This window comes from Marmota marmota, unplaced genomic scaffold (assembly GCF_001458135.2).
Source record: "Marmota marmota marmota unplaced genomic scaffold, marMar, whole genome shotgun sequence".
Classification (NCBI taxonomy): Eukaryota; Metazoa; Chordata; class Mammalia; order Rodentia; family Sciuridae; genus Marmota; species Marmota marmota.
The window spans coordinates 7402190-7414008 of record NW_025999983.1 but is presented as its reverse complement, the minus strand read 5'-3'; the positions used below and the strand labels follow the sequence as shown (position 1 = coordinate 7414008).

The 11819-nt window shown below is 49.5% G+C and overlaps 1 protein-coding gene across 1 annotated transcript in view; it reads left to right on the top strand.

Annotated features, from left to right (window-relative positions):
* The first annotated feature begins 6 nt into the window (after window positions 1-6).
* Igf2r (insulin like growth factor 2 receptor) overlaps window positions 7-11819 on the top strand; it is a 96185-nt gene continuing 84372 nt past the window's right edge. The window contains exon 1 of the mRNA XM_015498684.2: window positions 7-77. The gene's annotated coding sequence lies outside the window, so the exon portion shown is untranslated. The remainder of the gene's footprint in view (window positions 78-11819) is intronic.

The following is an 11819-nucleotide window of genomic DNA, read 5'->3' as shown; positions in this document are numbered from 1 at the left end:
CTGCTTCAGCTGCTGCTGCTTGTCGTGGCCCCGGGGACCGCGCAGGCCCAGGCCGCGGAGTTCCCGGAGCTGTGCAGGTAGGTGGCCTGCCGGGGCGCAGGCTTCGCTCGCGGTGCGCTCGGCCGGGGCCGGGGTGGGGGGCAGGGAGCGCTCGGGGAGGGACTTGGTCTCCAAGTCGCCCGTAGTCCATGCGTGGATCCGCCCCGCCCCGCCCCCGAGGGAAAGTTGCCTGCGTGGTGGCCGAGAAGAGACCGTAGGGTCCCGTGCGCGCGGGCGGGAGGCGCGGGAGGACGCGCCGTCCTAGCGCTGGCCCGCGGAGCCCTGTGCCTGGCCACTTGTGGCTGTCACTAAGTCAGGGCGGCTTTGTGTGCGACCGCCGGCCGCCCGACCCGACTGGGTATCACTCTATGGCTCGTCTCGCCCAGCGCCTGCCCTCTCACACCAGTGCGTCTGCGAAGTTGGAGGAGGCAAGAGCTACGGCTTTGCTTTTGACCCGCTGCATGTTTCCATTAAAGTTCCACCAGCGAGGCTTTGGCTAGGCCCCCAAGTGTGGAAAGACTCACCAGTGAGTCGGAACCCACGCATATGGCCTTGCAGTTGGGTCGTGTTGGTTTCGTTTGCTGATTGATTTCCTACTTACGGGTTTCCATTTTTTCTTTAAGTGGGTTTTTGGCCGTATATGACTTTGTTTTGTAATTCTTTTAATTGGGGGTCGGGGATGGTCATCCTGTGTTGGCTTTCAAGACTTTACCCCCTCACTTCTCCAAGCCAACTTCCTGTCTGGTTGCTCACATGATGTCATTGTCTCCGGGGTGGATTATTCTCCTGGAGTCTTCTGCTCTGGGAACCGCGAATGTGTAATCACTGGTCCTATCTAGGTTTGTTGGTGTTCCACTAGGACCAGGAGGTGGGCCTGGGGAACTGCCAATTCCAGGAGTTTTCTGACCTTCTCTGGACTGTTTAGATTGATGGAAAAATCCAGCTTTTATTTATTTTTTAAACTTGAGTAAAAAGCAAGCAGGACGAAAATTCTGAACAGTCAACAGTTTATCTTTTGGCAGATGACTTTTCAGAATAAAGTGGAATGTACTTTGAGCTGAGCTAGGGTTTATGGGGTCCTTATTTTACCTTTTATCAGATGTAGTTTTTAAAAATGGCACTTTGAATTCAGAATTTGCAGAATTATTCTTTTAGGGAGGTTGAAGCTGACTTGAATAGAAACCCATCTGGGTTTATTTATTCTTTATTTGTTTACCTTTTTTAGGGGAGGGGAGGATGGTGGGAGGGAGAGTTTGCTGTTCTGTAGTTTGTAGGCTCCTGAACTATGAGAATATACATTGTTGCTGCAACAAATTCATGATATGGAGGAAGGGAGGCAATTTAGGCAAGGTCAGGCCCACACACTTAAAAAGCAGGAAATTTTGGACTAAAGACTTCTTGAGGGGCTGGGAGTGTGGCTCAGTGGCAGAGTGCTTGCCTTGCACATGTGAGGCACTGGGTTCAATCCTCAGCAGCACATAAAAATATATAAACAAAATAAAGATATTAAAAAAAAAGACTACTTGAACCAAGAACATCAACAAGAAATTAGCACAGTTGCACTAATGGTCAAGTTGAAGTTTTGGTCTTGTTAGCTAATTGCATATTCGCTTTTTAACAGCTAAAGTTTAACTTGGCCTTGAGGGGAGAATGACATTGCTGTTTCAGGGGCCTTCACTTGTGCATTAGGTTAGTCACCACAGTGTCTAGAACCTGTGTTCACTCACCTTATCTCCAAGTGGAACACGGGCCCACAATCCAGTATGAAGAGCCTTTGTAACTACATACTCCAGCCACAGTTACCTGTGGCATAATGGCCAGTGCTAGGGAGGGTTCTTAGGTAGATGAACATTGTTAGTGTAAGATGTAACCTCTTGGTCGTGGAATCGCTCTAAAGTTGGTGTTTTTTGTCAGATTTCTTCAGTACAGCAAACCTGCCAATCACTTCAGAGGTGGGTTTTCACATGACCTTTCCCCAGTCACTGCCTCATAGTTGCACGTGGAGACTGCAGTGGCCCTAGCTTCACTCCTGGGGTGTGGTGCAGTTCCTGGTGCAGTTGGTTTTTGGGAGAGGTGAAGGAAACTGGAGGAACCATTTTGGCCGTGGCTTTCAGGACTGCTGTGCACGTGGTGAGGCCTGCTCCTGCACAGCGTGGCAAAGCCCCGCAAGTGTAGTTGGCTCCAAGCAGCACTTTAAATAAGTGTTTGTCCTGTGAAGAGATTCGGTAATATGTTTTGTGAGTGGCAGGAGGAGTGCTGTGCCAGGTGAGCCCTGCCATGTGGGAAAAGTTAGTGATTGTCCTCAGCTGCTTCCTGGGAGACAATAGAAAGGACTTGTTTCTTGAGGCCAGTGTGACTGGCCTGGGCAGAGCTCCTGGGGTGGGAAGGAATGTCCGAAGGTCATTGGGGCAGGATCAATGAGAACAAGAGGAGAGGGCAGAGGCCAGGCCATGCAAAACCATCAGAAGTGACCAAAATGCTCTCTGCCGGTCTGTTCCTATATTTACTACCACATGCTTTAAATTTTGTAAGATGCTGTATTATGTATATAAAAGCAAGTTTTCACCCTTTACTTAGATGTTAACATCCTTAATCAGTGAATCTTAAGTGTACTGATAAGATAAATGCACTGGTGTGGCTTAACTTTAGGTAGTTAGATGCTTTAAAATTCATACAGAACATGTTTTCCCCAAATCTTTTAGGTGTAAGGGTATAAATGCTGGAAAGTTTTTATTTTATTGAGGACAAGAGAATAATGAAGCCAGCTGGGAGTTGAGGTTGGTTAAGTTGCTATCTCTAAGGATTTCTTTTTTTTTTCCTCCTGCAGTTTTTCAAAAGGAACAGTGCTTATATGCCTAATCTGGGCCACATGTTAGCTTGGATCACATCCATTTGTGTATATAGGTTTCTTTTAACCATAAATGTGTGCAGAAGTCTATGACTGATAATTATGGTTACATTAGGCCTCATGCATTAATTCTTAGAACAGCATTGCAACAGATTCCTAGGGAATGAATGTCTAATTTGGCTTCACATCTTTTATCAAAGTTTCATAGAAAGAAAGATTTTTAGAAGACAGGGCTGAGAAAAATAATTTTAGATGTTATCCTCTCTATTTCCACCGTGGCACATCAACTGTATTGTACTGGGCAGAGAGAATTCAGCAGTTTCAGAACTGGGTCCAGTGGCAGAGTGCATCTCATCACTTTGAGGGGGCTTTTGTGTGTGGTCTTCTTTTCTTCTTTGGATTGTCCCAGCCGTGGAGATTTCTTGGTAATGTCCCAGCTGGTCATGGATGGTGTAGGGGAGGTAGAAATAGCTGCTTGAGTTTATGGGAACTGCCAAGCTGTGATCTGAAGTGTTGTCCACTTGGCTTTCCCACCAGCAATGAGTGAGATTCCACTTTTCCACATCCTTGTCAATACTTGGTCTTGCCTCCCCCACCCCCCCAGCACGGGGTGGGGGGAGGGGGTTGAACCCCAGGGCCGTGGGTGTGCTAGGCAAGCACTGTACCCCTGAGCTCCATGCCCAGCCCTTTTAACGCTTGGCATCAGTCTTGATGTGCTGCCCGGCTGGCCAGTGTCCTTCTGCTTGAGCCCTTCCAGGAGCTGGGGTTGCAGGTGTGTGCTACCATGCTGGTTTGCCAGTCTGAATTTTAGCCATTCTAGTGTGTTTATCAGGTATCGCAGTGTTTTGATTTTCATATTCCTGCTGCTCATGGTGTTGGACAAGAAAAGAGCATCTTTTCTTGTATTTTCTGGGATACCTAATGATCTTGAATATCTTCCTGTATTTATGCACCATACAGACTCACCTGGAGTGTCTTGTAGAAATAATGTCTTGCCTCCCCCACCCCTTAATGGTTTGTTTGGGTCTCCTTATTGGGTTTGAGGAATTTCTTAGGGGCTCTGGGCACAGGCCCTTTCTTAGATACGTTACATGTGTCATGCTTTCCTCCAGTCTTAAGTGATGTCCTTTGAAGAGCAGATACTTTTAAAATTTTATGACTCCAACTTACCTATTTTTTTAATGGTTCATAACTTTTTGTAGCCTGAGAAATCTTCATCTGCTGCAGAATTTCACCACCTCAGCACTGTTATTATTGGTGCTAGATAATTCTTTGTTGGAGGGGGCTTTCCTTTGCATTTCAAGTGTTAAGCAGCATCCCTGGCCTCTACCCACTAGATGCCAAGATCACTTTCCACCATGCACCCCTCCTCCAATGTAGGCAAAGAGAAACATCTCCATACATTTTTCTTTTTTCTGGTACTGGGAATGCCCTGGGCATACTTTACCACTGAGCTCCATCCCCAGCCCTTTTAATTTTTTTTTTTTTTTTTGTGTGTGTGTGTGTTGAGACTAGGTCTCATTCTGTCGCTTAGGGCCTCACCAAGTTGCTGAGGCTGGCCTTGAACTTGCAATCCTCCTGCCTTAGTCTCCCGAGTTACTGGGATTACGGGCATTGCGTCTGGCTCCACACATATCACATGACCCTTGGGGTGCAAAATCTTCCCCAACTGAGAAACACTGGTCTACCCCATGGTCACAAAAGAGCCTCTCCTGTGTTTGATTCTACGTGTTTTAAAGTTTTAACTGTAGTGTTTATCACTATGTCTACTTTTTTGGTTTAATTTTTATGTATGATGTCAGGAAAGGGTGAAAGTGTATTGTGTTCCATAATATATGTGGTCTTATTTACTAATGTTGTATGTGGGATGTTGGCAGCTAAGCTTTTAAGTGAGCCTGGCTTATCTTTTGTTGTGATTTACTTGGCTGATGTTGTTATCAGGAATGTTTGCTTTGTGGACAGAGCTGGTTAGCTTTTAGTATTTTTCTATGTAGTGTCACTGTTTTCATACAAGTTGGACATTTTCTGTTCAGTAAATTTTGGTCAAACATCATAGCAGCACACTCCTGAGACCTTGGATCCCGGAGAGGTAGAGTGTAAGTGGGGAACAGTCTTTGATTATGATTTCAGTTTTTTGTTTTTTTTTCCTTGTGGTACTGGGGATTGAATTCAGTGTGCTCTATGTCAGCTTTTTTAAAAAATGTTTTAAGACAGGATCTCACTAAATTGGCTGAGACTGACCTCGAACTTAGGGTCTTCCTGCCTCAGCCTCCAGAATTGCTGGTATTATAGACGTGCACCATTGTGCCTGGCTATGGGTTCAGTTTTATCTACTCTCACTTGTCTATTCAGATTTTCTACTTTTTCTTGAGCCAATTTTGATAATCTCTCTTTTCCTAGAAGATTGTCGTTTTAGTTATACATTTATATGTAAATATGTACAATGCTACTCTTTCATATTTTCAAAAATACTCTTTATATGTAGGTAAATTTAAAAGTTTCTAATGCTTATTTGTACACTTTTTTCTTAATTATATTTACCAAAGATATATTTACCTTCTTTTAGTCTTTCTAAATTTTGTACACGATCTATCACCATTTTTTATTCATGTATATCCTCTGTTTCAATTAATTTTTCTGTTTCTAGCTTGAATTGAAAGCAAAGATCTTTTATCTTAAATCCTTTTACATAATTAAGAAATGTTTAGAGCAAATGTTCAAAGCAATGTTTCTGAGCCCCACCGCACTTTTACAGATTTGGACACCGCCCACCCCCCATCTCCAGTCCATTAATTCTGTATATTTTCTTCTGGGACCCAAAAGTCTGTCTATTTGGGTTAGGATGCAGTTTAGTGATAGATTTGACCCCCAGCACATACACCCCCCCCCACCACATACATACATATTTTTAGTAGTTAAAACTTTCTGGGTCCAATAAATTTTTAGAATTTTTTTTTCCAGGTGCTGTAGCCTGGATGTGGTTTGAGTGGTCCCTCAGCTTCCTGTGTTGAGTTGAACCCCCACTGTAAGGTGTTAAGAGGGTGGAAACTTAATCTAGCCCTGGTGATTAGGATTAGATAAAGCTGTCAGGGTGGAGGTCCCCCCATTAGATACTGGTGACTGTATAGGAAACGGGAGAGCCCCCCAAATGCTCCATCACCACTAGGGTCCCCTTGGTCCTGCACCCCAAGACCATGAGTAGAATAAATCTCTTTATAAAGTCACCTGCCTCACGTGCTGAATTGTAGTAATGTAACAGCATCCACTTTAGGCTTTGAATACAGCCCTTGCTGCCCTGCTACTGCAGTTTATTTTTAGAATGGACATGTTTCTCTTCCTTTCTCCCTGCTCCTCCCAAACTTCTCCCCGTCCCTACTCTCAGGGGAAACAGGATTACCTTTCTTCCCCATTTTAGGCAGATTTATCTACCCTTGAGCACACACCCATCACAGGAACCAGTAGTCCAGACTTTGGGGATGGCACCCAGAGATTTCAGAAATTAACAAGTGAATCACCACTTCCACAGAGAACTCGTGGCCTGTAGCCTTTGAATCACCTCTTTTAAAAGCCCGTCCCTGCTGATGGGCAGGATCTAGGCCTCTGCGACAGGAGTCCCCTGTGTTTCTCCTTTGCTAGCAAAGCAATAAACCTTCTTTTTTCTTTTTCTCAAAACTGTCCTCATTATTGGGTTGGCATCAGGGACAAGGACTGAGCTTTTGGTAACAGTAATGCAGAATGGACTCCTTCCTACCCCAGGGTTGTGCAGTAAGTGTGGTGGAGTTTCCCCTGTGGTCTCACACCTAGGCACGTCGGGGTGTTGTATGTGTTTGAAGAAACAGTTGGTGTGGGTCAGAGTTCTGGCTGTGCTGTGAAGCTTTTCCCCCGACCCACTTTGTTCCTCTTGACTGGCGGGTTGCTGGGCACTGGTGTCTGGCTGCCACTTTGGACAGGGTTGAAGGCGAGTCCTTGCTGCACTCCTGCCCTCCCGTTGGCCCAGGGTGATGTGTGCTCATGGCTGCCTCTGTCACCCTCCAGTACACACTGCCAGGTTCTGCCTGAGGGCCGTTTGCTTTCCTTTTCCTTGGGAGTTTGTCACCTCATGGTGTTGTGCCCTCCTGGTGCCGGTGATGCGTGGTTGTGCCTGCTCTGCGCAGCGTCTCCTCAGGGACATTTGTTGCTTCCTTGTGCAGCTGTGCAGGGCTGGGAGTCGTTGGACCATGGCTATACATTGTGTTGGAGGGAGGGGCGCTGGGCGGGCATGCTGGTGGCCGGCCTTGGGTCCTGAGCTCTTGTCATCTTCCCGCTTATCACCCAGTGCTGTTCCTGCTGGGAGCAGCTGCTGACCCTGCTCATGGCTATTGGCAGCGTCCGTGTCCTGCCCCTGAGGGTTGAGTTGGCTTTGTCAGATCACTTCTCTCCGGTCTTCCTCCTCAGGACGGGTGAGAGTCACTTTGGGAAGTCACTTTTCTGGTTTTGTGTCCAGGCTTCTTCCCCAAGCCTTGGGCGAGTTGCAGGACCTCAAGGTCTTGGTTTCCTCCTGAGTCAGATGGGGTTGCCACCATGTTTTCAGGCTTGGTGTGGGAGTTAGAGTGTTCCAGATGTGCAGAAGTGGGGTGGTGGCTCTACCCGTTGGGGTCCCGCCCTGGATCAGTGATTGGTTTTTCCAGCCTGTCACTAGGCATGAGGAGCTCTCTGTTGGTGTCTTGGAGACTCTGCCTCAGCTGGCAGCACAGCTGCTTGTCTGTTGACTCTCCATGTGAGCTTCCTGTTGCGGAAGAAAGGTTTCTACTGTTTGAAAAAAGTTTTAAAGCCACTAGACTGTGGTTCTCCAGGTCCATTTTTCATCCAGAATTCTGAGATTCTGAGTTTTGCAGTCACCAGGGCTCCCTCCCAGCTCAAACTCCCTGGAACAATGAGGAGCTTGATAAGAGGTGTGGGGCTTGGGTGGGTGCCAGGTGCCGTGTGTTGGAGAGGGCCCTGCGTCCCTTCCTGCTCCACCCAGCTCCTGCAGTGAGTGGCCAGGACAGAAGGAGGCAGTGGCTGTGGCTGTACTGCCCAGGGGAAGAAGAGAAGACCTCCTTGTCCGTCTGTGGAAGAAGTCAGGAAGTCCCCGTGGCTTCTGCAGGGGGGTCAGCCGTCAGAGGGCTTCTGTCCTCACCTGGACCTACCCAGGCTTCCCTGAGGGCGGGAGTGAGTGCTCCCACGTGTGCTGTGGGTGGGAGGAAGAGCTCGCAGGCTCGAGGTTGGTGTGAAAGCACTTCCCTAACCCCACCTGGCTGTGCAGCTGAAGACCAGCTGCTGCTGGCCAGGTTCGGGAGGTGCCTAAGGCCACATCATGTCTCTTTGTTGGCCAGTGCAGGGGGGCAGGTCTGCATGAATCCTCCAAAGGTGGGGTTCCCAGGCCCTCCCATTCCTGTTAGCATGAGGCTGGCTGGTCAGACCAGCTAGAGTCGTTTGGAGGGATTTTTCTTTTTCCTTTTGTGGGCTTCTAGATCCCCTGGGGCAACCATTGTTCAGTAAGGCGCTGGGGAGGGCAGTTCCTCCGGATGGGGGGCAGATTCCTGCCTCTCACAGAGGAGCAGAGCTGCAGAGCAGAGGGTCTGGGAGATGAGAGACAGTGGACTTTAGGATCCAGAAGGACAAAGGGAAAGGTGAGGGAATGTGTCAACCTTGAGCAGTGGCCTTTGCCACTGGGTTTGCCTGGGGGGCGCCTGGAGAGGAAAGCTGAGGCTTTTGCCTGAATCGTTCACCCAGTGTATGTCATGGAGCAGAGCCCCAGCAGGAGAGGCCTGACCACAGGGTTTCGATTGTGTGTAAAAGTTAATCTGGTGCCATCTGGGTACTTCAGCTTTCCTCCAGAGTCAGTGATGAATCTTAAAACAGCTGTTTTATACTTAAAGTGAAAACCTCCCTCGACACACCCTGGCCTGCAAATAGAACACCAAGCCCCCAGAAGAGAAGTGCTAGCAAAGCGGGTTTCCTAGAAATGACAGGGAGGCCCCATGAGTCACCCCATCCTTCCCCACCTCCTCCCTCCACCTGTCCCTGTGCAAGTGTTACTTTCCACACGCAGAGTGAAGCCACCACTTCTGTCTTCGCCATGGACCTTTGGAGAAGACAGCGTGCTCCTGGGGCGGGGCCCTGGGGGCCCTGGGGCTGTGGGGGCTCTCTACATGTCCCCAGTCCTTTCTGTGAAGTGCCCCCTTTCAGGGAGGAGCCTTCCAGGACCTCTTTGGGACACACCAGTGTGGCTGAGGCACTGGGGCAGCAGGAGAAAGGGACGGCGGGGACAAAAGAGACCAGAGTCAGCTGGGGCCAGAGGCCACCGGGTGACTTTGAGGCCTTCCGAGGTTTTGCTAGATTGATGGAGATGTGCAGGTTCTAACTGCTTGGATTTAGTGCTCAGCTGCTTGTTATCCCCTTAAGTTGGCCATGATGTGGTGGAGATAGCTCGTTCCCTGGGGCAGGGCAGGCCTCACTAGCTTGGCCACTTTCTGAATTTGTGACCTTGGGTGGTGGCCTCAGGAGGCTGGGGTGAGGTGTGGCACCTTGAGCAGCAAGAGAGTGGAGGGAGAGCATTCAGAAGTCGCTCAGGAATCAGTGCCCAGATTGTTGGTAGGTGACATGTGGCAGCCCCTTTCTGTGAGCACAAGGTGAGAACTGATTGTTTTGAACAGGTTTCCCTTTCCACCGCTGGGTGTTGGTTTCTGCTGGGCTCAAGTGCCTGTCCCAAGGTTTGACCCCTGCATCTTCAAAGCAGGGACTTTTGTCCTGTGTCCACTAACTGGCTATTGTGAAGGACCAGCACCTGGTGGCCTCATTAGCACTGTGGACCTAGAAGGCTGACCTTCCTGTGCTTAGGGCTCTACAGGAAGGGCCTGGGTCCAGGAGGGTTTCTGTATCCTTGGGCCATAGGACAGGGTTGGGACTGCGCTGAGCAGGGGCTGGCTAGCTCCAGTCGTCCACGCGTGGGGAGAGGAGCGGCAAAGCGCCAGAACCCAGACCCTGACTCTCATCTTAGGAAATCTCACGGAGCAGGTTGGGGTGGAAACACTGGCCTGTCCAGCTGCAGCACAGGGAGTGGCCGTGCCTTTGTGTTGGGAAGGGCACTTGGCAGCTCAGTTCAGCCAAGCCTCTAGAGGAAGTGTGTCCTGTGTCTCCCTGCTCCTCTGGGCTCTCTTCTGGTGACAGTAGCTGGTGGCTAGGTGGCATGGGGTTTTGGGGGAGGCCCAGTTGCTGGCCTGCCCTGAGCAGAAACCCCAGGACGCACTTGTATGTGTGTCTGTGTCACCTCTATGCCCTGGACTTGAGGCCAGCTCCATTGGCTCTGTTGATGTGGCCCAGTGTTGAGAGCCACAGTTTAGTCGGAATGACGCTGGCATTTTGCTAGAGGGAATGGTTGAAAGGTGACCCTGCTCCGGGATTAGGGCGGATCCTGCTGCCTCAGGCGCCCACTACTTTGAAGTTCCCCTTGAGTTCTCGAGGGGTTCTGGGAGAATTGGCACGCAGAGCCCGGTGGAGGGAATGTGAACCCGGGAAGTGTGTGTAGAGGCCGGTGAGAGTTCGGGAATAAAGAGTTGCTGTTTGAACCTACAAGGCTTTGTGGCAGCTGGGTTATTTGTGCCCAGACAGACCGCACCCTCCCCACCTGCCTCTCTAGTTCCTTCCCAGTGTCATGTGACATCTTTGGGGAGGCCTAAGCTAACTTACCTTTTTGAAAACTCAACTTTCAAGCAGTCTGAATCCTCTTGATCCAGACGAAAGCCTGGATCCCAGGTCTCAGAAGCCCTGTGTTCCTGGTCTAGGTTCGTCCCTCACAGTGACCTTGCATGTTAGCTGGTTTTCTAGACAAGGAAGTTAGGGCTTAGAGACTAGGTGAGTCTCCCCAGCCTGTTGCTCAGTGGAGGGCCAGGGTTCGGGCCCTGGGGCCCTTCCCTCTGTTGGGAGAAGGGCCCTGTCTCGGTCCTGGCTGTTTCACTTACACTCAGGATGCTGGCCCCCGTTGGCTGCCCTGTTCCCTTAGGCCTGTTGCTGACTTAGAGGCCATGGCTGATGTAGAGCTTCCAGCTGGGCCCCCTGTCCAGCCAGCTTCCCCCTTCCAGACCCTGTGTGACTGTCTAGGAAAACCAAAGGCTGTAATGCCTGGCACTTTGTGCCTTTAAAAAAAAAAAAAACAAAACAGGCCTCCTATCTTTATCCTGCTTTGTGGGTTTGTTAGAGTAGGAAGTGAAGTACTTCCTATATAAGCCTGGGCCGCGCTGTGGCAAACTCCTGTATTCCCCAGCTTCACACCAGGGTAGGGCCATCGTGCCAGATTAGATTTTTCCCTCATTCGAGTCTGCAGCAGAGCATTGTCCGTAGCAGGGGCCAGGCCCTGTTCTGCGGCGGGCCTGGGGGCCCTCCCTCCTCCCGTGCTCTCCCCCTTCCCTGCTCTTTGCCTTCTTTCTTAGTTTAGGGGACTGGTCCAGATTTTTGAGGTTCACGGGCTGGCCATGTGAGCTGGGACGCTGAGAATAGCAAGGGTCAGTGAGGAGCGCACAGTGTCCTGAGTGTTCTGTTAGAAAACCTGGATGTGTAGGTTGGAAAGACTTGTCACCCCCCTGTCTCCAAGTGTGGGTTTGTGGCTCATTCACAGCATTCCTCTTGCTGGTGACTACAGCATCTAGCTGGATGGAGTTCGCTGTATGTTGCCAACTGTTGTTCTTTTTTTTTTTTTTTAAAGGAATTAAATTACAGATTCACACATGATTATTATGACTGGTTCTGTTGTACCCGCCCTATATGCCAGTTATTCTAGGCCAGTAATACAATGTTGAACAGCTACACGCCCATCACCAAAACCCCAAGGCTCACAGGGAATGAGGGAACTTGGAGATATTCCAAAAAGTGTGTGTGACAGTAAATGAGGAGGGGACAGAATGTGATGATAGTT